The sequence below is a fragment of the Dermacentor andersoni genome, chromosome 9 (assembly GCF_023375885.2).
Source record: "Dermacentor andersoni chromosome 9, qqDerAnde1_hic_scaffold, whole genome shotgun sequence".
Taxonomy (NCBI): domain Eukaryota; kingdom Metazoa; phylum Arthropoda; class Arachnida; order Ixodida; family Ixodidae; genus Dermacentor; species Dermacentor andersoni.
This window is the reverse complement of record NC_092822.1, coordinates 84,420,489-84,444,487: the sequence shown is the minus strand read 5'-3', so window position 1 is coordinate 84,444,487 and position 23,999 is coordinate 84,420,489. Positions and strand designations below refer to the sequence as shown.

General features: G+C 44.3%; 1 long non-coding RNA gene across 1 annotated transcript in view; it reads left to right on the top strand.

Annotated features, from left to right (window-relative positions):
- The window catches only part of LOC129384120 (uncharacterized), a 269,966-nt gene that overhangs the window by 165,717 nt on the left and 80,250 nt on the right, over positions 1–23,999 (top strand). The window lies entirely within an intron of this gene.

Sequence of the window (23,999 nt, the reverse complement as noted above, 5' to 3'; positions counted from 1 at the left end):
TGGATTTATCAACATCTCGAAGCAAAGAGAAGAGTTACGTACTAGTTCCCCGGAAATCCGTAGGGTAGGGAAAAGTAATTAAGGGAAAATGAGACATCCACCCAAAAACTAGTTAAGGGCTACAAAAGAAGTTCATACGGGTTCCTCGCAAGAAAAGTCTCGCAATTAAACAAAAAAAAGTTCCCTCTAGTCCGAAATCAAACCCGGGACCACCGCTTTTCCGAGGTAGCCGCTCTACCATCTGAGGTAACTAGGGGCCGTATACCGTAAAACTATTCCAATATGATTTTATCCGACGCAAGCATCGGGCGGTCACCCGCAGGGTTGTCTGACCACACCAATTAAATGCTCCCCACTTTTGTTTGCTTGAAAAACGAATAGCATCGCCTGCACTGAGCGGCTCGTCTTGTCTAATTGGCTCACAAGAGGCGAGGAGCATGCTCAAGTGGAGAAGGATTCCATGGGGCTGAGCCACTGCACAGAATATCGATAGCCGGATGAAGAGGGTGGTGCCGGCGTCTGCGATTGTTCCGCTTTCTTAGCTTGCGGTGGCTCGTCGACAATCGCGGCGGCATGGAACGGAAGCTTAAGAATGACGCTAAAACAGATCCTCACCAAAGAAGCGTTGGCAGAACGAGGTCGTAAACGTGCCGAAAGTTCTGGAAAACTTTACAGGGCCACGCAAGAAGTTTTATTACACGCAAAAAAAGCCCTGCTCGCCGGCAGGAGCGGGTAGCCCCTGCCGGCGAGCACGGGCTACTCCTAAATTTCTCCTGAATAGCCGCAGGGGCAGCCTGCGACTATTCAGGAGAAAAATCAGTTGTGTTCGGCATATTAACGCATATTCAACGCATACGCGTCCCTTTGACGCGCTAAGTTTTTTCGGTTTTCTGACGTCGCGTAAGAGGCAGGTGAAGTGGACGCAGCCCGAAAACTTTCACCAATAGCCGAGGGCTAAAGGCAAAGAGCCGTCGAATCAAGAGATAGCTATTTTTGTTTTGTTCGGTCAAATTATGCACAATCAGTGTGTACATGTCATATCAGATGGGGAACTATCGCGGTTTTCGTGACATCGCGTGACAAACAGGTGAAGTGGGCGTGGTCCAAAAAAAGTTTGACCAATCGCGGTGGGTCGATTGCCGAATTGGAATAGAAAAGTTTGGAATAGTTTCACGTTATAGCGCCCCAGGCGACTAGCAAATGGTAGAGCGAAGTCGAATTTATCAACTCGAAGCAAAGGCAAGGGTTTGACGTAATATTTCTGCGGAAACCCGCAAGGTGGGGGGAAGTATACAATAAAAGAAAACAGATCCACCCAAACGTAGCTAATTGCTATAAAAAGCACACACGTGTTTCTAATCGTTACAAAACACGGCACCTAATCCCGATAGACCAACACCGAGCCAGTCGGCAGCGTAAGCGCGGAGCCTAATGTAATCTTCGACTGGTCGCCTTCATGCTACGAGTCGGGCAGATTCGGTGTTCCTGGAACACACAGGCCGTCAACAAGCACGGAAGCCAAACGTGTAATTAGCTCTGGGAGGATGCAATGGCAGATGCGAAAGCACATTAACAAAACAACCATCCGTTTGTACCTATACTATTATACCCATAGCTATCAGCTATGCCTAATGGCGAACGCGAGACGCTAGGAGGCAACGGTTACGGTCAGCCGTTGCCAACTGCGGGGACTGTGTTCCGAAGATGTGGCCAAATCTCGACAACTTCTCCAACGCCAGGAGGTGTATGCTGCAAGTGTCCACGTAGTAGACATGTTCATTTCGTCTGCAGCTCAAGTTCTGATTGGCTGGGCTGGTGTACACGTCGGAAGGAGCCAATCATGACTCCAGCCAATCACATGTTCAGCATCAGTCGACGAAATGGGCATGCCTACTAGGTGGATACTTACAGAACACACCACCCAGGGCTCGGAGTGCCCAAGAGCGTTCGACGGCTGAGAACGAAAAGCCGAACGCAACGCGATCGCGCTCCGAAACGACCAGCCGAAGATGCCATAAATGAGTGCAAAGGCGAACAATGAAAGCTAGCCTATCGGAACGCTTGCCCAGCGCCTCTCATTTCTGACACCGTAAGGCAGTGTCGGTAGGCTGTTAGGCCTGCTACAAGGCGGCAGGGATCGAGATTCCCCAAGAGAAAGGCGGAGGATAGAAAAGTGCGTCCGTTCGCTTACCTTCCGGGCTGGAAAATGGGCCGTTGGCCGGTTCACGAGCTTCGAACGCGGGTGCTGCGCGGGGTACGTGCGCACGCCTATCCAACCGCTTCGTCTTTGCCGCTCCTGCGAGATGGCCGACCGTGAGCTGAAACTAAGCAAAGAAACGCAGTTGCAGACCTGCGCCCATGTCACTCTACGTTCCTTACGGAATTTCTAATAGAAATAGAAACATTTGATTCTGTGATCCCGCATGAAGTTGCACCACCACATTTAACTCATGTTATTGATTTGAAGGAAGATGAAGTTTGAAGATTCGCAGGGCGCGTCGCAGAATAGAATTCGAACCGCATTAGCTTTTTTCATAGGGATTAGATTTAAGCGGCAAGAGGTGCTTTGCAAATTTTAAGCCTCCTCTTTAATAAACTCCCATATTTTGAGCACTTGTCACATAACCGGAACAGTAAACTCTGTCAAACACGAACACTTGAAGTCGCAATCACTAGGCTACGTTGACAAATTTCATTTCTAAAGTTTCATCTACACATGGCTGGTCTGTTCCTATAACCGCACTGCTTCTCTTGTGGGGAATATGAAATGTCATTTTGTACTTGCTTGTAAAAAATATTCCAATATGCAAAAACGAACCCCAGAAACTGTTGTCCACCTTCTTATATGACCTTATAACCTAAACGTTTAAAACTAGCTATCTGCGGGGGAATCGACACTTTGCACAGCGACAGGAAGGTTAGCGACGCAAATCTGGGCATTACTTGAAGGTCAACATAATTTCGAATATTAATTCAGAAATTAAGGTATCTTTATCTCTCCAGAAATTCAATTTCGACTCAACGTATATTTGCTTTCATTTCTTTCTTCAATCTAAAGACATCCTTAACCATGATCTTATTATTTTGTTTACATACGCATACATTTCCCTTTCTTACAATTATATTGAACTACTATGTTCTTGCCCAGTTTCCCAAGATGGGTATTTGCAATTAATACCAAGGTTCAATATCTAATTGGCATATCAAGGAATCAACATAACAGTGCTATGTGGGAGCACAAAAGGCCCAGGCGCACAAACGAGCCAGGCATCTCGGCAGTAGGCCCATCAGCCCTTGTAGCCAACTGACGGGATGTCTTCAGTATTCGAACAGCCGTTCGATTGATATATAGCACTCGTTTTATCCCAAGCCATCCATCATACATCATGAACAAGATGTATTTGGTTCTCGCTCACAACTCCTCCACCCCGCCAAGATTTTAATGGCTCGCTGCTTATGTATTACTCAAGACACAGTTTGGGTGACAGGGTATGGGCCACTACACACGAGCGCGAAAAGAAAACGTCGGCGCCTCGTCACAATCGGTGCTCGTTCTATTTGTCGTTCACAGCTTCGCTATCCAACCACTTTCACAGCGTGGATTCGAGACCATTTTTTTTCTTATTTGAGAAGGTTTAACCTCGACGCTGATAGGGAAATCTTCAGTGGCACACTGCATCAGGCACGAACTGCAGCGATATCTCGAAAACATTCTCCGCCACCGGAAGGACGTAGTATTCAGGTGCATCTGGCGTCAGTCGAGCAGTTCATAAGACCTTAACACTTTTAAACGCCTTAAGTAGGACCTCCAGTGTTCCCTGCGCCACTGTGAAAGTGGCTGTTTTTAGCCATTTCCCCAGAATTATAATAGGCCTCCGACTACGTGTCCCACTATACAAGCAAAACAACACGGAAGAAGAGAAGTTGCGAATAACTAAACTGAAGGTTACAGAGAAGGCAAAAAGAAGTCTACAACAGAAGGAGCCCATTGTGAACGAAGATGCCAATTCACCAATGGAAGCAGTACTTATACTAACGAGTTTTATACTTCATGGTCATCTGTTACTGCAGAACACACATCCTTTAACCACATCATTCTGGTAGCCTTACAGGTAACCCTACTTAGGTATGTCTGGGTAAAATATCAACAAGGAATAATACTGAATAAAGTAGCAGATAATTTGGCGAGAGTGGTGCTCAGTGGCTCTCTTGTGTTGATAAGTCCTTTGTCGAGTTTCTTCGTTCATTTGTCCTTGGTAAGGTTCTTCGACATTTTCATCCTTCGTCATTCGTTGCTAAATTCAGGAGAGGGGCAGTCGTGCAGGAATATTTAAGTCGTCCGTAATCACTTTAGCTTAATTCTCTCATCTACTGTTGCATTCGAATAACAACCTCTACCGTACTCGAAAAACTATTGTCTTCTTCTCTACACTGTAAATTTGTACAGAGTTGCTTAGGCATTCTGTCCTTCCTGGCTATTTTCAGGTCATGAGGCAATCCATTACTTCGAACCACACGGTTGTTTCTTATCAATTGCACAAACATTTCAAACGGATAATTTTACTGAGGTTATAACTTGTCATGGCCGGTACTGTCCTTGGAAGCCTTTTGTATTTTACATTACCATATACAGATGCCTTACCTAATGAGAAATGTTATCACGATAAAGGTGAATTTTCTTGATGGATTTCTAAACATTTGGTATTTTGCTTTTCATTTGATATCATGAAATTGTTCATCCACATTTTGCACATTTACCTAAGGATGTGTCAAACAGGGTTTCTGGACAATTCCCATAGAGGGTAAAAGTCATACAAAAAGGCAAGCCTGCCAAACAATGTTTTGCTCAGTGTAAAGCTGATGGAGGCCCAAAAGTGCACTGAATAGAAGACTATTGTCGTGTTTAAACTGAGTGCGCAGCAGAACGTGGGGATTTGCTTACTTGTAAACAAATGAGTGAAACAACTGTAGAAGGGCGAAGGCTTGCTTAGATAATAAATTTAAAATGTATTTCTACTCGCGAAAGAGCACCTGGATAATGGCAGGCACTGCAGCGGAGGCATGGGTACGACCCTCCAGCTTGTTTGTTGCGCGCATGACCTCATGCAAGGAAGCGCTTTTCACAATTCGCCTATATAGAAACTCCGCTGCCATCGCTTCATATGGAACCGCCGGACATAGTCATCAGCAAGAAAACGAATCACGCAGAGCCCCCATGGTAGAAGAAGGTCTTGTAATTTAACTCGTTTTTATAGATTTTCATTGCACAGCATTCTTTACATTGTATTTCTTTCTGTTCGCTGTTTTTACGAATAAGTCATCTCAAGCTCCCCTGTTCTTTAGTTTCCTATAGGTTGTTTTTGATTGGTTTCTTCTTGCTCTTTTTTCTATATTTTTGAGGGCGCATTGGATTAACTCCAGCGTGGACGGTCCACCTCGTAGGGACCCCCCCCCCCCCCCCCCAATCCATGTTTTGTGGCAACAATATTAATTTTGGAATGGTTTGTATGTGCCATAAACACTCAAGCTTTCCGCTGAAAGCCGCTAACGTGCAAAGCTACAAACTGTATTTTTTTCTGTTGCCTCCCTGCTAACGCAATACTTGATATCTCCCATTTTCACACTATATACGAACACAACACAGCAAGAAAACAGGCTGAATCTGCTACTTCATATTCAGTATAGACGTAACTTTGAACTGCTCAAATCAATGGCTCCAATTAACCATTTTTTGTCATTCGATAACCTTCAGACATGGATCAGCCCATCTACAACTTTATCAGAAAGGCCTTGGTGCGTTTTTGCAGCTAGCGGAACAATGTATCATGAGCACTAGTACTCTTTGCGACGACATCCGCAAAAACCAAGCAAACGCTAAGGCTCGATTGTAAGCCTAACGCTCGGGACTAAAGGCCCGGGACTCCGCATTTACCAACGTACTCAGAATTCGTCCCTGAGCCTCGAAATGCTCTAAGCTTTCACTGCAAGCTGCTTAACCCAATATCCAAGCGGAATGCCTAATCACCTGTTCCAGTGGAGTATGCAAACGTTTCAGGCCACATTTTGTTGTTCATCGGGCGTCACTGCAGAGGCTCAAGACAGTTGAGTAAACATCAGAAACGAGAGAAAATTGGAAAATCCCGCGGAATTCAGAGTTTGGTGATAAACGAAGCTTTTTCGATCATATCAAAGGTAAACCGAGTAGCATCTAGATGAAACGCTAAAGATCAATTGCAATAAAATCATCACAATTATAGTACTAATTACCAATATGCAGCGCAATGTTTAGGTAAAAGTAGCGTAATGGGGCGAACATAAAGCAAGGACGCAAATATTTTATATAGGGCCTGCATCAGCCTCAAATCAACACGAATGCGCACCAGTTTTATCATATACGACCGAAATATTGGTTGCTATATTTTGCCTTACAAATGCATTTCGCAAGCCATTAGACACAATTTGTTTCCTTTGCGCCTTGCCATTATTGTCAGCGTTTGTAGGTGGAAATGGGATTACTTGCTCCTCAAAGCGGCCAAGCATAATCGTAGCGTATCGCGCTTCCCAGGAAAATGATGATAATGACGACCTTAAAATCATTTTTTATATTCTGTTACCCAGCCCTGGGCACCAGAAGCGATAACCGTTGGACAAATAAAGTTTATTCCAATCCTATCCTGTTACTTTCTGCACAGCGTAGGACGTTATTCTTGGCTCATACTCCGACACTACGATTTCAATGCCGACAGTTAAAACTCTGTCGAAGTTCCTACATGGCAGGAAACTAGACGAGCAGCTTTAGTAGACCGACTGTCTAATATGCGTAAGCCCTCACAGCTTATCTTCTCATCATCATGCATCCAGACACTTTGCACTCCCCTTCCCTCTTTCCCATTGCAGAGAATCAGACCAGAGTGCACCAGCTCCGGTTACCCTCTGTCGTTCCTGGCAATAATATTTCTCTGTGACACCGCGTAACAAAAACTTGTCGATGGTAATGATGATGATGATGATGATGATTTATGTAATATCGGACATAGAAACAATGAAGGATTGGCCAAGAAGCGTGCGGTACATTTAAAGTAAAGTAATCTGGAGAAATACAGGACACTATTAGTGTTAAGACTAGATATATAACTTAATGCTCCACTCAACGCTCCTTTGGGTCTACGGCGTCTTTCACGCATGCACTGAGCTCAGGTTTTTTCCTTTGCGAAAAGCTTCGCTGTAGTGGACTTTGATTTTATTTTACCAACTTCACTTCTTGCCTTTTCTTCGTACACATGATCTGTGACGTGTAGGCATAATGTTGCAGGGACAAAGAGCGCGCGCATACTCAGAGACACGTGGCCAGCTACACCCAGTGACTGAATTTTTTGTATACCAGCCCAGACACCAGCCGCCATTAAAGGCAATGCAAGAAAGAAAAGGAAAAGAATGCTTCACACCAAACACTTTCTCTACGACAAAGGCTTGTTGCTTTTCAATGGCCGTATACGTATCCTTACAACATATTGCCCTCAAAAAATAAAGAGATAATTTAAAATCTCTATTGTATTGATATAAAATTATTATTATGTCCGAGTCACGACCTGCAGTTCGATACATCTACCAAACAACTCAAGAAATGTCTTCAAGCCCTAAGCTGTAGCAGTATTGCTGGCGATATCGGTAAGTTTCATAACATGGCAGCTACCTTTAAGATAATGTTTGGTGCAGATATATAATGGTGCTCCTTTGTGACCTTAGTGTGATTAAGCCTGAGACTTGCTACAAGCGTCAAATGTGAAAGGCTTCGAGTGTGGATGGCAAATATTTAGGCTAGGGAGAAACAGCAGGTACACACCACATATCCTCATACGTACAATCCTTGCAATTGTGGCAACGTGCACAAGACAGTTTATCGGGTTGGTAAAGTCTGATAGGCAGTATATGCTGCATCGCGAACACTATAATAAAAACCAATCCAGAACTCTAGTGATTAAGAACACAGTTACCATTGTTACTAAATAAAAACGCCATTCGGATGAAAAACAGGGCGCAGCTGCTTCAGCAGCCGCCGTCAAAAATTCTATGGTCGCCAAGAGTCCGAAAACTGCAGTCAGACGAGAGCCTGCAGTCATTCGGAGGGCGGGAGCACGTCCCGAGGCCCCCGCAAGCCCAAGGGTTGCTGCGCGTTCCTGAATTTCTGCCACTCTCGAGATTACAGGTAGCTTCGGAATCAATGTCATTGGCTGAATCGCAGACAGTCCTGAGCTCCCAGTCAGATTATGGCCCACGGGAAATCTGGAGCCGCAGTGAGTCTAGGGATCAGGGCGAAACCGTGCGACAATGTCGTTGAAAGTCATGAAGCACTGCTAGCTTTCACATCACATCTGTCTGTCTCAATACCACACCCAGTCTCGGGCCTGCATCCAGTCCAGTGGCCACTACCACCAGTCCGGGCGTAGTTGCCAGTCTTTGGATTACAATAGAGTGCTAGGTCTTCAGCCAGTTCAGGGGCTGCAGAGAGTCCAGGGTACGCTGTCAGTTCAGGGCCGCTATTCGTCCAGGGGCCCTGCCAGTATCGTAACCACGACGTCATGGGGTCGCAGACAGTCCAGGCGTCATTTCCAGCCAAGAGGCGCTGCCTGTCTCAGCAACACACACAATCCCAGGGCCGTAGCAAGTATTGAGGAGCTTTCCAGTCGCCAGATAATACCTGATCTTGCGGCCGCAACTACACCGGGTCATGCTCCCACTCACAGGCTTGAAGTCCATACCGGAGCTGCAGCCAGCCCACAGTCCACGACCAGTACAGCGGTTGTTTCCAGAGTCGGGAACCTGGTCTCGTGGTTGTAGATAGCCCACGGGTCACAACCAGTCAAGGAGTTACTACCAGCCCTGGGATCAAAGCCATTTTCAGTGACGACAGATGCCGCTGCCCATATTCAGCAAAGCAATGTCGAAAGGAATTAGAGCGAGAACACACGACAACCCCAAAGTCAGCCACTCAGTGCCTTCCCATCATATCGTTTTGCAGATACTTCTAAAGCGCTTTCTGTATCGGTAAATATTGGCAGCAGATTATAAGTAAGCTCTTCAAATTACTCGGAAGAAACACCATGTAGCGGAGGCGCTTGAGTGCAGGCACTGCTGCCAGTCACTAGTTCTTAGTCAGCCCCTGAGCAGCAGCTGGTCTCGGGATTACAACCAGCACACGGGCCACAAGAAGACTAAATGTTGCTGCCATTCGATATTGCAGCCATTCTCGTGATCTACCTCGGATCACGGGAATGGCTGCGATACCGAATGGCAGTAATTGGCCCGTGATGCAGTGCCACATTTGCGAAAATGAAAATGGAAACAACTAGGGTCCGTCCCCTCCCTAGCAAAAGATATAATGAATCAAACACTCCTGCAGCTAGAAGACGCAGCCATCGCTAAATGCGCGCCAGCCACCTGGTCCCTTTCCCTGACATTGCCTTGCTGATATATCTAAGGTGCGATTTCGGGCGAATAAATTAGCCAGCAATTATAGGAGAACTTTTCTGTAACGCCGTCGCCCAAAAACATGACGTCCTGGTGCCAAGTATGTGCGGGGGTTTCTAGCAGTATCGGGAGTGCAGCCAGTCCCGGGTCCTCACAAAGACCGGAGCCAGGGCGTTGGTGCTCTGACCCATTGCTTGGGCCATCGCTCGGTAAGACGCGGCTGCTTGTTTCAGGATAAAAGCGTTTGCAATGCTGTGAACGGAATCATGCCACGATCCGACTACACAATAATGTAAATCTATCCCGCCTGCAGTTGCAGCACACTACCACCAGACCCACAAACAAATCACCCTCTCACCACCACCGCCCTGCCCTACCTTATTCATTTTGCCTTACGTCTAAGGTGCAATCGCGTGCACCAAAATTACAGAATGACTTTGAAAAAGCGCTTCTTCAATCTACTCGCTAACAATCTTCACCATTAAGACAAACGACACAAACACTATAACTGCTGTCATGGGCACGCAAGCAGAAATTACACACCACAGGCAACATCGCTAGGCTACGCAGCCCAAATCACCGAACAAATGTAAGGGCCAGCATTCCTGCAGCAGGCAACAGGCAGCGTCATATTTCACCCCAGATTCTGAAAATAGAATCCAACGATTATATATCCAACGGAATTAGAGGCGTAGATTGCAGATAAAGTGACTGCGCCAGTTGAAGCGGTGCTTAATCTATACAACTTGTGAGAAGAAATGCGCGATTTTTCTTCGCCAGCTCTCTCAGCAACCCTGGAAAGGCAGTGGTCTCTTACAGGAATATACATTTTTGGGGGTACTAGTTGGGTATACATTGCTTCTGTGACCTTAGCACTCCACAGAAGCTGCACGGTAGAAACGCTTTTTATGGTGCGCTAATTTTGGAGTTGAACTTGTACTCGAATTGAAAGTAAGCGCACATTCTGCGTGGTTTGTTCCTGTTTGCATCGTTTAAGCGGAGATGTCTAATTAAATGACGTTGTTTGGTTTCCAGAACCTTATTCCAATAACATGAAATAGCTTAACGATGCAAAACCCTTAGATCCACAAGCAAGCGGAATCCGAAGTTTACCCTACAACAACCATTCTGCAAAGAATAAAGTGCTTCCTGTTGCATACTGGAATAACTTCGTGAAGGAACAGGTACGACACCTCCACGACATGGACTTCAAAGACTGGGTAGAGGCGCCGACTGGTTGGGTAGAAACACACAACAAAGGCATAGAGAGTAGAGAAACTGCAACAGAAATAAACAATTTAGGGTAAATAGTACATTTCTCATATAGGCATCAAAAAAAGACCTTTGCAAAATACACCCTTAAATTGCACTTTCAGCGAGAAGGTGCCCTACAACTCCAAAACCCTGACGCACCTCCCTGCCTTTCATTTATGATTTGCTCTCTCTCTCTCTGTGACGCACGCATTGTAGTTCAATATGCATACCAGGCCCAACAACGCACTGAAGGTCGTTTTCACACGGAATACAATCCGAAACGTCGTCCGCCCGATGCAACAAAGCAACCAAATCAACCAATCTACGAAAGACGTTTGGTCATTGCTGATGGCGTTTTATTTTCTATAGCTTGGTCAGTGGGTGATGAAGTTATAAATCCTCTAAAAAATTTTTCCAAACATTCACACAGGAAGACGTGCGAAAGGGCAAACCTTCTCAAATACAGAGTTTTCAAACTCGCCAAAAGGTTTTGCAGATGGTGCACAAGACATTGTCGGTGGCTGTTCACAGGTGTAGTGCGAAATTACGTAACACTTGTGAACAATTGGCTCATAAATTCAGAACCGATACGTTCTAAAAGAAAGCAAGTGACACGAAGCATGACAGCTCATAGGCGTAGAAACAATCGCTCAATCTCTGGAGGTGCAAATCTTCATCTTCCTTCTGCGAGGCCATCAATGTCACATTACCAGCAGATGTCCGATGAATGAACTAGATTGTTCCAAGTAGTCGTCCGTTCCTATGACAAAATGAATCGAACAAATATAGGAGCACAAGAATGACAACGGCTCCACGCTACATTCATGGGTCGAGTTATACCGTAAGAAAGGCGCAAACGTTTGTCTCAAACCCTAAATGTTAACTTACTTACTTTAGCGATTCTTTAAAACCTACAGGTGTTTCGTACCAAACGCACGCTTTATCCGCAATTTCTCTTACGTCACATTTTCCTGGACACTCAGCTACTTGCCATGCCGGCTTGTTCAGTGCGGCCATTCAGTGTTTGGCTACCCGGACACATTCCTAGAGGCCCGTGGCAATTAATTTGATTATGGGGTTTTACATGCCAAAACCACTTGCTGATTATGAGGCACGTCGTAGTGGAGGACTCCGGAAATTTCGACCACCCGGGGTTCTTTAACGTGCACCTAAATCTAAGTACACGGGTGTTTTCGCATTTCGCCCCCATCGAGAGGCCCATGGCAATAATAACTTCATTGGCGAGGAATGAAAAGTTATAAACCCAGATATACAAAGTTCCTTGTACCCAGTGGCACTAGATTACTCAAAAAGACACAAAATAAGATAGCACGAAAGCAGTGGAATCGGGCCGACTGAGAAGAACTAATGGCAGGTAGCCTTCAAGTTCAAGCACGGCTACATGAACCTACGATGGCTGCGTGGCAATCGTGAGATAATTTATTGTATAGCCTTTACTGTACCCTCCTATGTGACGTAACTTGCCCATTTCATGTGTACAGGTTGTGTCACAATATGCGTTGAAAATGCCTGAAATAAGAAAGCTCAGGTTGCGTAATGTTTCTATCTAGATTACAATCACTAATAGTGACATAGGACGAAACAAGTTGATGTATTATGTAAAAAATTTACTTTGCAAATAATATTTCCTCTTTCAAAAGAAAATATTAGCAGATTTTTCCAGTAAAATAACGGAACCGGGCATCAGGAGGATCTCCTAACCGTCTCACCGAGTTAGTATTATACCTTCAGTAACGCACTACAAAATTCTGGGAGTCATCATCGACCGTTACTTATCCTGGTCGAAGCACCTCTCTGGATTAAGAAAAAAAGCTGGACAGCTTTACTCAGATAATTCGACATATGTCTGGAAAATCGTGGGGGCCATCTAAATCATCTCTTCTGCAGCTCTACCAGGCACTTTTTGTTGGCTACTTCCGCTACAGTGCGCCTGTACTTTCTCGGGTTAGTGCAACTGCTGTACGCACACTTGAAGTGCTCAGGCTCGCGCACTGAGAATTTGCCTAGGACTACCACGATGTGCGTCTACTGGGGGCACTATTCGCAGAGGCACGTGCGGGTAATATGTATGGGTAATACGAACATGTTTTTACAGATGGTCCTGTGACACAGACCTCTTCCGCGGCGGCCTACACGGTACCAGGAAAGGGAATCGCACAGCGGTTCAAGATAGGATACAGGACGTCATCTACAGCAGCTGAATTCACCGGAGTTCGAGAAGCAGTTCGCTGCATGCTGCAGCAAAGTCTCTAGATGTGGACAGTGTTCTGTGACTCAAAACCAGCACTGGAACGCATCAGCAATTATCTGAATGACAGAACCACATATAGTCCTCTGGTTTATGACATCTTGTCTCTGCTTGCTGAGGCGTCTCATCGCGGGCATACCATCGTGCTGCAGTGCATTCCTGGCCATAGTGGAATAGCTGGAAATGAAGAGGCTGACGCGGAAGCAAAAAAGGCGTACACTGACGGAACCATTATAAAAATTCATTCTTCCCGGTATGACATTAACGCCTTGTTCCATAACTCCATCAAAACTTCTATGGCGCGACATTGGGACAATCCCGAACACGACAAAAGCGCCTCCGTAGACGACGATGGTTTGCAATTCCGGCTTCCACTTCGGTTGCGGAGAGGCCAGGAAACACTCATCAATTACGGTTGGGTGTGGCATACACCCACCGATACCTTCACAATATTAGACAAGCACGGGACCCTGACTGTAGCGTCTGTCCCACTCTCGAGCTTTTGGGTGCGTGGACGAGTGTTGACTGTGCCCAACGTGCCATAACATTCCTTGCGAACTTTTTAAATGATACTGGTTTAGACGATCCCCTCTAGAACCCGTAAAACGTGCAGTCACTGCGAAATTTGTTTCCGCAATAACTTTGTGTGACAAGAAGATTACCTATTGCGCGGACAAGATTATTCTTACGTGTATCGCGTCTACAGTGGGCATCCGCGTATTGGAAAACGTGTGTATAGTATCTCATTGTATCATAGCATAATCACCCGCCACCTACCTTTCCCTGTAGTTCCCACTTCCCCTTTCCCCAGTGAGGAGTAGCAGGCTAGAGGCACGCTCTCCAGGCCGACCTCTCCTCCTTTCTTTTCATCAATATCTACTCCTCCTCCTAGTATGGAGTTAAGGTTGTAACTTTTACAGCATAATTATTGCTGGACATTTTAATAAAAAACTGAAACAGAACACCAGAAGAACGCCACAGTCATAGCATTAGTAGACGCTCATCCAAGAGTGATGTGACTGCTTGCACCTCACCGCTGGAGAATATTGAAGATAGTGCGATCGCGCCTTTATAAGATGGTCACTTAATGTTCGACCGACGGTGCAACCGTTACCTTCCTCATGAATGACCCTTTACTAAGGGCATGACAGCGGCGCTCTTCCGCTGTGAGATTTGCGTTGATGTGTGTAACTGTTGAGAAATAATTACGCTATGAACATTAGTAAGTTGACCTTATATACATTTCAGCAAACCGTTAGGAATTCGTCGGATGGCACACTTCAACTGTTGCATTGGGACAAATCGCATCTCCTTTCCTTTGAAAGATATTCTGGCTTCAATGATTATTTGTCTATAATCTAAATCGAATTGTTTAAAAATGCTTCGCTCTGCAGTGAACGTGACGGAAAACGGATTACAAAACGTGAGCTTAAGTAGTATAAGGAAGTTAGGAACTCATTTCGCAAAAAAACGTCGTATTTATTTACATTGCCCAATTCGCATAGCGTACTACTATGTATTCGAAACGTCATGAAAGACATAATAATTACAGTGCCCATATTCACTGGTTCACGCTTCCGTCTGTTTTAAAACTTGCAGAAAACCATCTTGACATTCCAACGCAATTCAACTACAGTTCCAGTGCTTCACAATGTTTTATTGCATGCCGGTATATATGAGATTTAATAATGGTATTCTTGATTTGTTTTGCCTTTTCTGTATCATCCTGCTACATATGTATGTTCATAGCGACTATACTGTACCTCTGCCTATTTTTCACGCAGGATTACGCCAGCTTATTGTAGTATTCCTTGTACCAAGGTGCTGAACTGCCGGAGGGATTAGCAGCATTTTCATGCTCAGTCGAGTTCTTGCGTTTCATGCGCTGTGCTTTTTATTGACGTGGCAGTAAAGCGAGTGGTTCATTGATTTTGTAACAACCTGCAAATCGCGTTGATATGCGATAGAGTTCCTCGATACATGCATTGAAATGGTGGCAGAAGTGCCAGACCCAAGCTATCAACGTCATATGGCTACCATTACAAAGAACATCTTTGGTATTTCACATATCTCGCCGGAGGGACTGCCAGTGCAATACACCGGTGCATTCTACAGGATATGGCATTGTTTTCATGATTAATGTGCAACGCGGACAGCGAATCAGGTAGATGCACCTAAAGTGAAAGGGCCAGTTGCACATTTCGCAAAATGATGCAGCCCGCCTGTGGTCATGATTGTTTTGTCAAGGAAACAAGGCTGATTACCTGAGTTGTAAAGACTGGTAGGGGGTTCCACATTGGGAGGCATGGAACGCAGTTACTTCTTCCGCTAGCTCATCTTTTACACGTTTCCTCTTATCCTGCTTTCTCACTTTCGCTTTGTCACCGCCCGACTAGCGTGACTAGCTGCCTTCTTCCTGTATGTTGTACCTTCGCAACGCTAGCTCTCAAATATTTCAGCCAAGATTTGCCTTCTCTGTTCTGTAGATGGTTTTATTGCAAAATAAATTCCAAAGGGCAGGGACGTGTACAATGTACACTAACAGTCATTCTCCCCAACACGATGCTACAGCAACACCACCGCCAAATTGACTGTATATTTAGTAAATGTTCAGATTCTAAGACCAACAGATGTGTTTAGCGGCGAAATGTAGTTATATGTTCATGAACTGTACGCAGTTGTCCCTGGCCAAGTCACGGGTGAAGGTGATGCCTCGAAAGGCGGATTCAAATATATCTAGAACAAAATTAACGGTATCAACAAGGTTATCCTGTGCGCGCAGATGAAGTGTGACAAGGTAGTCGTCTACATATAGGAAAATGCGCGACACTCGTTGACGAGAAATTCGTTCTTGAACCCGCTGATTGACTCTGATAAAGATACGTCGCAGAGCATAGGTTCAACCGAAGAACAAATACGAATCCCACCATTCTGCACATATTATTTTCCGTTAAAGTTAATGGAAAATATTATTACTATGATTATATGTCAGCATTCCTCTTTATTTTAGCACACGGGTTTCATTTAGAGACATATCTAAATGTAGACGAAATGAACAGGTTCTTTGTAGGTAACGTAGCGGCACATGCCCATTCTAAAGGATTGACCATGATTGAGTAAACACACATACACAGTCGCTAAATGGCATAAGTCCGGTAACTATGATTCATCATTTTACTAAATGAAGGGTGTGCTTTAGAGATGATCCCTGCAAGCCAACATGCCATGCCCAAGCTTTATCTTGAACAAAGCTATAAAATTGTAATTATTGTCCCCATAGGACACATACCTACAAGGGTGGCCTAAGGCAGCTAGCTTGAATATAACAACCTAATCAGCTTACTAGAATCTGTAATGAATAGGGTCGCGGGTTTTATATCACGTACCTATCATTATGGTTCAAGCATCTGAATAACAACATTTGATATTTCATTGCGTACCGGAGGTAGTCGTCGTGACTTGTACTTTTATTATTACTTCACAAGTACGCTCGTGCTGCTACATAATCTTTTTTTACGGCTACAAATCGTATCTTGCACATCACGCAGAATGCATAATCACCTTAGCTTTATCCGCATCTCCGAGAATACTTGTGCATTCAAATGGTCACGCTTCCTCGTGCCAATCGGTTATGGAACGCTCTTCCGGATTTCATCGTCATCGAAACAAGACCTGATCAATGTTGTCAGCCCACAATTCATATTGTACTGCATAACGAAGAAAAACGGCGTGAGCCCAGTTTAAAAACACAACAGAAAATTTCAGTCTGACGTATTTTGGGACGTTCTGTTGTCTGACGTTTTGTTGTCTGAAGTCTGCTGTCCGTAGTGTGATGTCCTGTAGTCTGACATACTGTAGTGTGACGTCATGTAGTCGGAGTATGCATACTACCATCTTCTATTTTGTTCCTGTAGTGCTCGATGTTTGTACAGTACGTTCTTTATACATAACTGTAGTGTCTACTGACTGCGTATGTAACTATAGGCACTGGCGTGTGCAGGTTTACTCTTTACTGCGACGACGCCCTTGCGCAATGCCTCATATGGTGCCCGTAGAGAAATTTTAGAAAACAATATCGCACAGCTCAAGGAAGAAATCGTGCATGACGTAGAACACGTGATTCATGAATTGTGCTATGAAAAACAAAACAATCCTAAAAATCCAGCAAGCGTCAGTTTACATTAGTGCTCAACTAAGCTTGTTAGCTCATGGCTTAGGTGAATTTGAATAGCTGTACTGAACAAGAAGATCTCACGAAAAACAAAGAACGTCGCTACTGAATGCGTAATTCCACTCCCTAAGCACATAAACCCAATTCTGACGAACAACTAGGCAGTGCTCAAGTGCCGCTAGCTGAAACAAACATATGCGAATACAGACGAACTATGTAGCACAGCACTGCTTCAACATGCAGTGCTGTGCCAGATACGCAAGACGCTCGGCCTCCGAAAAAATTCTAAAGAAATTATTTGTGGCTCTGCTTTCCCAAACAAAAGAGACCCGTGGAGCTGGAGGAAGGCCAGTAAAGTAGTGTCAAGCCGCACACAAGACACACAAGCACCGGCAACGTGTCCCTGTGGCGCCCGCCAAAGGCGTTTACCAAGGCGTCCGCGAATCGCGTGGCCAACACCATAGTAGACTTCGCTCTTGTCTCCACTCTGTACGGAGCGGTGGGCAAGGAGGGCGTCAAGGCATCCTAGCAGCCGCCGGAGAACGTCCCTCAAGCCTCGCCTGAACCCGAGCCTCGAACGCCACAGGTGAGGGCACGCATCCAGGCCGCGTTTCTTGCTGGCGTTCGCGCCGCTCCTCCTCCCCCGCTAGGCTCCACCCACCCTTGCCGCGCCGCTAGGCTGCACGATGCTATTTTTATACTTTTGCTTTCGCTCTCTCTCAGCTCTCTCTCCCCCAGCTCGGCGAAATTGCGCACGTCAAGAGAAACCCTGCGAGGTTCCAACAGCTCCACTATGAAATTGTCCGAGGCACTACACTTTGGCGCTAAGCCCATATCTTACATTTGCTCCAAGCTTTTGTGGAGAAGACGTCATCGCTGGCCGTCCACAATTCCAGGACATCCAATTTACCAGTTCTGGACAAACTTTCCTTTTACATATACTGTAGCAATAGGTTATACAAAGGCAGACAGACCTATGCCTGTGGGCAGATATACCTAAAAAGTTCTTGCTAACAGTGTGCCGAAAAGATGTACGTACACATCGACCATGTCAACACCAGCAGCCTTGAGAACCATCCGTCTATCCTTTAGTCGACTCACGTCCTCGGAGGAACCGCTGTGTGGGACGTCAGCTGGTAGGGTGCATACACATCAGTCAATGCTTTCTTCACTGTTCTCAATGCAGCTGGTACGCGTACACACTTCATCGTTGAGCGTAGTGGCCTGGTTCTACGACAAAGGTAGTTAAACGAATATCGGTGCATAAGTAATCAAGCCTAATAATTGCGCGCAACACTGATAGGGTTGAGACAATGAGGTTTGACCTAAATGGTAATGAATACATGCTTAGACAACCAATGAGATTTCAGGCAAACCATATTTTCCAATAACAAAAATGGAGCTGCATGAGGCCTTTCATAACTACGCTTAAGAAATAATTCATGTAGCTTAAGTAATCATGTCCATCAAAACTGTATTTGTTAACTAGAATATCATTCACTAGACAAGAAACAAGAAAATATAAAATTAGACATGAACGTTAGATATGTTCTCTTAGATGCTCAACAGGTATTCATTGCGCAAAATATCAAATCGCATAATTTTGAAATGAGTATTTTTGAAAGCTACTTTAGCATTTCCACTATTCAATTAGTTTATTTACATTGAATGAAAGAAAGCACTTCCTGGAGCTTCTACAGTTATTGGCTTCATTAGGTGAAAGCTACGCAACTCGACGGCAATGGACCTGACGCGTATATACAGAACGAATGTAAATGAGGTAAAATGGCTCAGACGTAAACTAAAAAGATGCTATTTTGGCGCACTAATAATACGGACAGCTTTCTCAAGTTTCAAACAGGGCAAACAAAGAAACAAAGACAAACAAACGCATGCACAATGCACAGTTGAATGCACACATAATACATTAAGAAGCAGATCTCAAATTTCCAAGACGCACTTAACTGATATCCCGAATATTTCAACTCTGAATGACAATGCGTGTCACATGCAAAATACCACAGGAAAAAGAAACCTGATAAAACCTTTGATCTTGTTTGACTGTTCTTCAAACGTATCCCGAATAAACACTGTGTTATACCATGTACGCAAACATTCAAATAAGAAAACATTTCATTTTTAAAATATATTATTTATTGTTTTCCAAAATATTGCGAGAAAAACAATAAAGGCTAATGTATCGTTCCGGTACAGAAAGGAAGTCCTACGCTCACACATCGTTTAAGAGGTTTGAGGTGGGATATCCTTTCATCATCTGGCATACAGTTAACACTACTTTGTAGAACAACCGTGAGAGAGTACAGGGTAAGGCATCAAATTAGTCCTTTATAGGATGACTTCCTTACGGGATAGTGGCATTGTTAGAACATCAGCAACATCCGCTGCCTAAAATTCAAAGACAGCATTTTGTGTAAAATATATTTATAATTTGATGTACCGTGAGATAATATCTCCGGCACTTTGCTCTATGTCAGGTGACAAAGTTTTTTTTCTGGGAGCTTTTTTGAACGCCATGTTCAAGCTGTGTCTCCTTCTGCAGTAACAAGCAATGCTGACCTTTCACACAGTATAAAAACAAAACACTAAAAAGATATCACTTATACTAAAGCATCAAACTATCAAAGCCAAGTTCTGCCTACCTTCAACGGAATGACTGCACTGATTGTTTAATTCTTTTTCTCGAGGTTGTATGGAAGTCTGTATTGTCACCTCGTTATTGCTGGTTTACTGCAGTTGAACATTTTAATGCTTCATTGACCGGGTCTTCCATCCTTTGTATTTTTCGTTTTCGTTTATTGTGTAATAACTATTTATGCAATGTACCTTCACTTTAACCCGCCGTGGTTGCTCAGTGGCTAGGGTGTTAGGCTGCTGAGCACGAGGTCGCGGGATCGAATTCCGGCTACGGTGGCCGCATTTCGATGGGGGCGAAATGCGAAAACACCCATGTACTTATATTTAGGTGCACGTTAAAGAACCTCAGGTGGTCGAAATTTCCGGAGTCCTCCACTACGGCGCGCCTCATAATAAGGAAGTGGTTTTGGCACGTAAAAGGCCATAATTTACTCAATTTAATTAATTACCTTCACTTTAGTTTGGTCTCTTTTTGCTGATGTATTTCTAAGTATCACGCAATATTTGTGTATTGCTTTTCCTTTTGTAATGGGCACTTGAACCTTTAGGGTAGCTAAGTAGATAAATAAGTTATGAGATTAATCCGGCTGTTCACAATTACTGAAGTACTATAGCGCCAAGCAGACGACACAAGAAGAAGAGACACGGACGAGTGCTTACTAACAACTGATGCTTTAATGACGGAAACACACAATATATATACGCAAATTTGGCGGCGCAACTCGCGCATTGTCAAAACATCACAGGGTAACTAGGCAAAAGGCGATAGAACGATTGTGAAGGTGATGTTCGTGAAGATGACACGAGGTGCACAGGGCCAAATGACTATAAATGATAATGGTTACTCGATACACAAACACCACCGTAAGGGAGTACCCCATAAAAAACTAGAAGATTACGAATATTCACCAGGCGCAGGCGGCGCAGCAAGATGCTCAATTTTAACTATGGGCTTCTAAAAATGACATGTCACTTTTATACAGAATTTTCGATGGTTCGCTTACGCATTCAAGGCCCTTCCCTTTAATGTGGAAGGCTTCCTTCAGCTCACGGGCCACGCTGTCTCGACTTCTGTCCAGAATGACGGTCTCTCTTAGGCGAGGCTTACACCCGCAGTCTTTGCAATGGTGGCCATATCGGAACCAGTTCCTTTTTCCTGTGACCTTTCGTGTTCTTTGAGCCTTTCATTTAGACACCGCCCCGTTTGTACTATGCAAACCTTTTTGCATGAGAGCGGAATTTGATAAACTACCCCTTCCTTGCAACTGACAAGTGGATTGGTATGCTGGGTTCCGCAGGTCGCGCATTCTGTTTTTTGGTTGTTAACGCGGGCGCACAATGTAGCAAGTTTTGAAGGGGCTGAGAAAACAACCGGGACTTTGAATTTACTCGCGACCTTTTTCAGGTTGTGGGCTACGCTGTGAGAGTACGGTACGACTACAGGTCTTAATCTCCTGGTTTGTTCTTGCGTGTTTTTTCTTGCTTTCCCTTTTATCTTCTGGAGCAGGCACTCTACTACAGAACTTATAGCTGTCTGTGGAAACGCCGCCTCCTATAGCCTTTCAATCTGCTGATGGAAGCTGCTTCGTATGGCATGCTTACATGACTTCCTGGCAGCCGATTCCAATGCCCCCGTGGCTATCGCTCTTTTTACGATCTTAGAGTGGGCTGACTCATAAGACAAGAGCTCTTTCTGCGCTCGGGGTTGGTACTTCCAGTGCACTTCAGCCCCCAGGCTGAGCTCGAGGTCTAAAAACTGTAACTTATTCTTCTTTGGTAGTTCAAAGGTGTATTCTAAACCATGGCTATATTTCATAAAAACATCTAGCATATCGTTTACAGTTTCCTGGTGGCCTGGTGGATTTCGATGGGGGCGAAATGCGAAAACACCCATGTACTTATATTTAGGTGCACGGTAAAGAACCTCAGGTGGTCGAAATTTCCGGAGTCCTCCACTACGGCGCGCCTCATAATCAGGAAGTGGTTTTGGCACGTAAGAGCCCATAATTTACTCAATTTAATTAAGTACCTTCACTTTAGTTTGGTCTCTTTTTGCTGATGTATTTCTAAGTATCCCGCAATATTTGTGTATTGCTTTTCCTTTTGTAATGGGCACTTGAACCTTTAGGGTAGCTAAGTAGATAACATATCTAAATACTTTCAGAACCTTCTAAGCTAAGTAGATCTACATATCTAAATACTTTCAAAACCTTCTGTTTGTCAAGCATGCTGTCCAAAACGCTATCAACGGCCGAAAGAAAAATGTTGCTTAAGATAGGGGCTACACAGGACCCTATACAGATGCCCTTCTTCTGAACATAAACCCTATCATCAAACTGAAGAAGCGTGGAACTAAGATAAAACTTCAGAAGCCTAATGAAATTTTCAACTGACATGCCCACAGAATTCTGAAACGAAATGGTGCCTTTCTTTTCAATACATGCCTGGACAGCTAGAAACAGTTCCTTGTGTGGGATAGAATAGAACTACGGGTATATAGTGTACACAATATATGTTGTGAAACGCTGTACTAGGAAACCAAATCAGCAAATACGGCAGCGTTGCCATATAGTGTGAAGGTGCTCTAGTTATCGAGATACAAATTGTACGTGTGCAAAGTGAGAATGACGAAACAGCGCGAAAGAAAACAGCTTTGCATTAGGAGAGACACAACCTATAAGGGAAAACGAACCTCAATGTTGACGTTTCGACAGCATAGCTTGTAATGAGTACGTGATTTGGCACCTCAAAGCTCACGTTTGATTAGGTTCACGTGTACAAGATATGACAACTCATCAAAAACCTATTTATTCGTTAAACAACCTTACTCACGCCAGACTCATGAACATGAGTCTTGCAGTGTGAAATGCCTAAGGTATTTCACGCAGGTGCTGATGCCGATGATTCGTGATTACCGATGCACTGCTAAAGGACGGTACGCTACCACGGTGTCGACAATCACTCGACAGGTGAGAAACCAATGCACCTCACAAACATATGTTGCTCATTGGGGCCTATCGGTCGCACCTTTAATGGCAACACTACCACGCAATATTGGAGACCTACGACTACGTCATCGCGACCAGCGCACGCAATAAATCAGCTGAAACATTTCGTCCTGTGAAACTTGAATAGTCATGCTTCGTCCAGGCTTCCGTAGGCTGTCGAAAGCAAAAATGGGTTTTACACATGGATATCAAAATGTTCTTGTTTAGTTAGGTTTAAAGAATATGCTCAATATATTTAGAGGCTCTTATGTTTAGATTAGCACATTCATCTGAAGGAAACTTCCACTTCCTGTATACAGCGCCCATCGTGTTTTCTTCGTTAGTTCCGAACTTGCATGCTGCTGACAATGAATTCTCAAAAAACGTAGTTGGTAAACGTTGTCTATTATTCGCGTTACACTCCGCTAAAGTAAAAATTAAATTCTGTTTGTGCGAGTCAAAAGCACGACCTGATTATGAGGCACGCCCTAGTGGAGCATTTAAAAAAAAATTGGACCACCCGAGGTTCTTTAACGTGCAACTAAGCCTAAGTATACGGGCGTTTTCGCATTTCACCCCCACTGAAATCCGGCCGCAGTGGCGCAATTTGAGCTAGCAGTGCTTCTCGGAACGACTGAGACGTTATGAAGGGGTCCTTTTCGACACGCCTGATAAACTTCTATGCGCCAACCTCGTAACAATGGGCTTACAGCTACAACGCAGAAAATATTGTCTGTAGAATTAGTGTGTGCTTTTTTAAAACACAGTGCTACATTGTAACTGAATGCTGCCAATTTAAAATTGCATTGATGCTTCGATGCTCTGTCATATTTGTCCTGAATATCTCGTAAAATCGTAGACCTGCTACCGCATGCTATCCTCGCCTCTTTTTATAATTCGGCTGCCCAATAAAACACCACATATTCGATAATGATGTTTCAAGCAATGCAAATTCTGTCCGACCACTGTACTTATTAGTGCCCCAGAAACATCAGGAAAATTTCAGATTTTGAAAAAAATGAACTCTCAATTGCTATAGTGTCATTCTAAAGCGCAATGCAGAAAAAAGCAATCAACTTTATGCGTTCTCTCATTCATATTTATTATCAATATGTTTTTGAGTGGTAGGCAGCCAAATCACTAATATATGCATTAATACTGTGAGGTCTTTTTTTGTAGAAGACAAGAGTTCAAC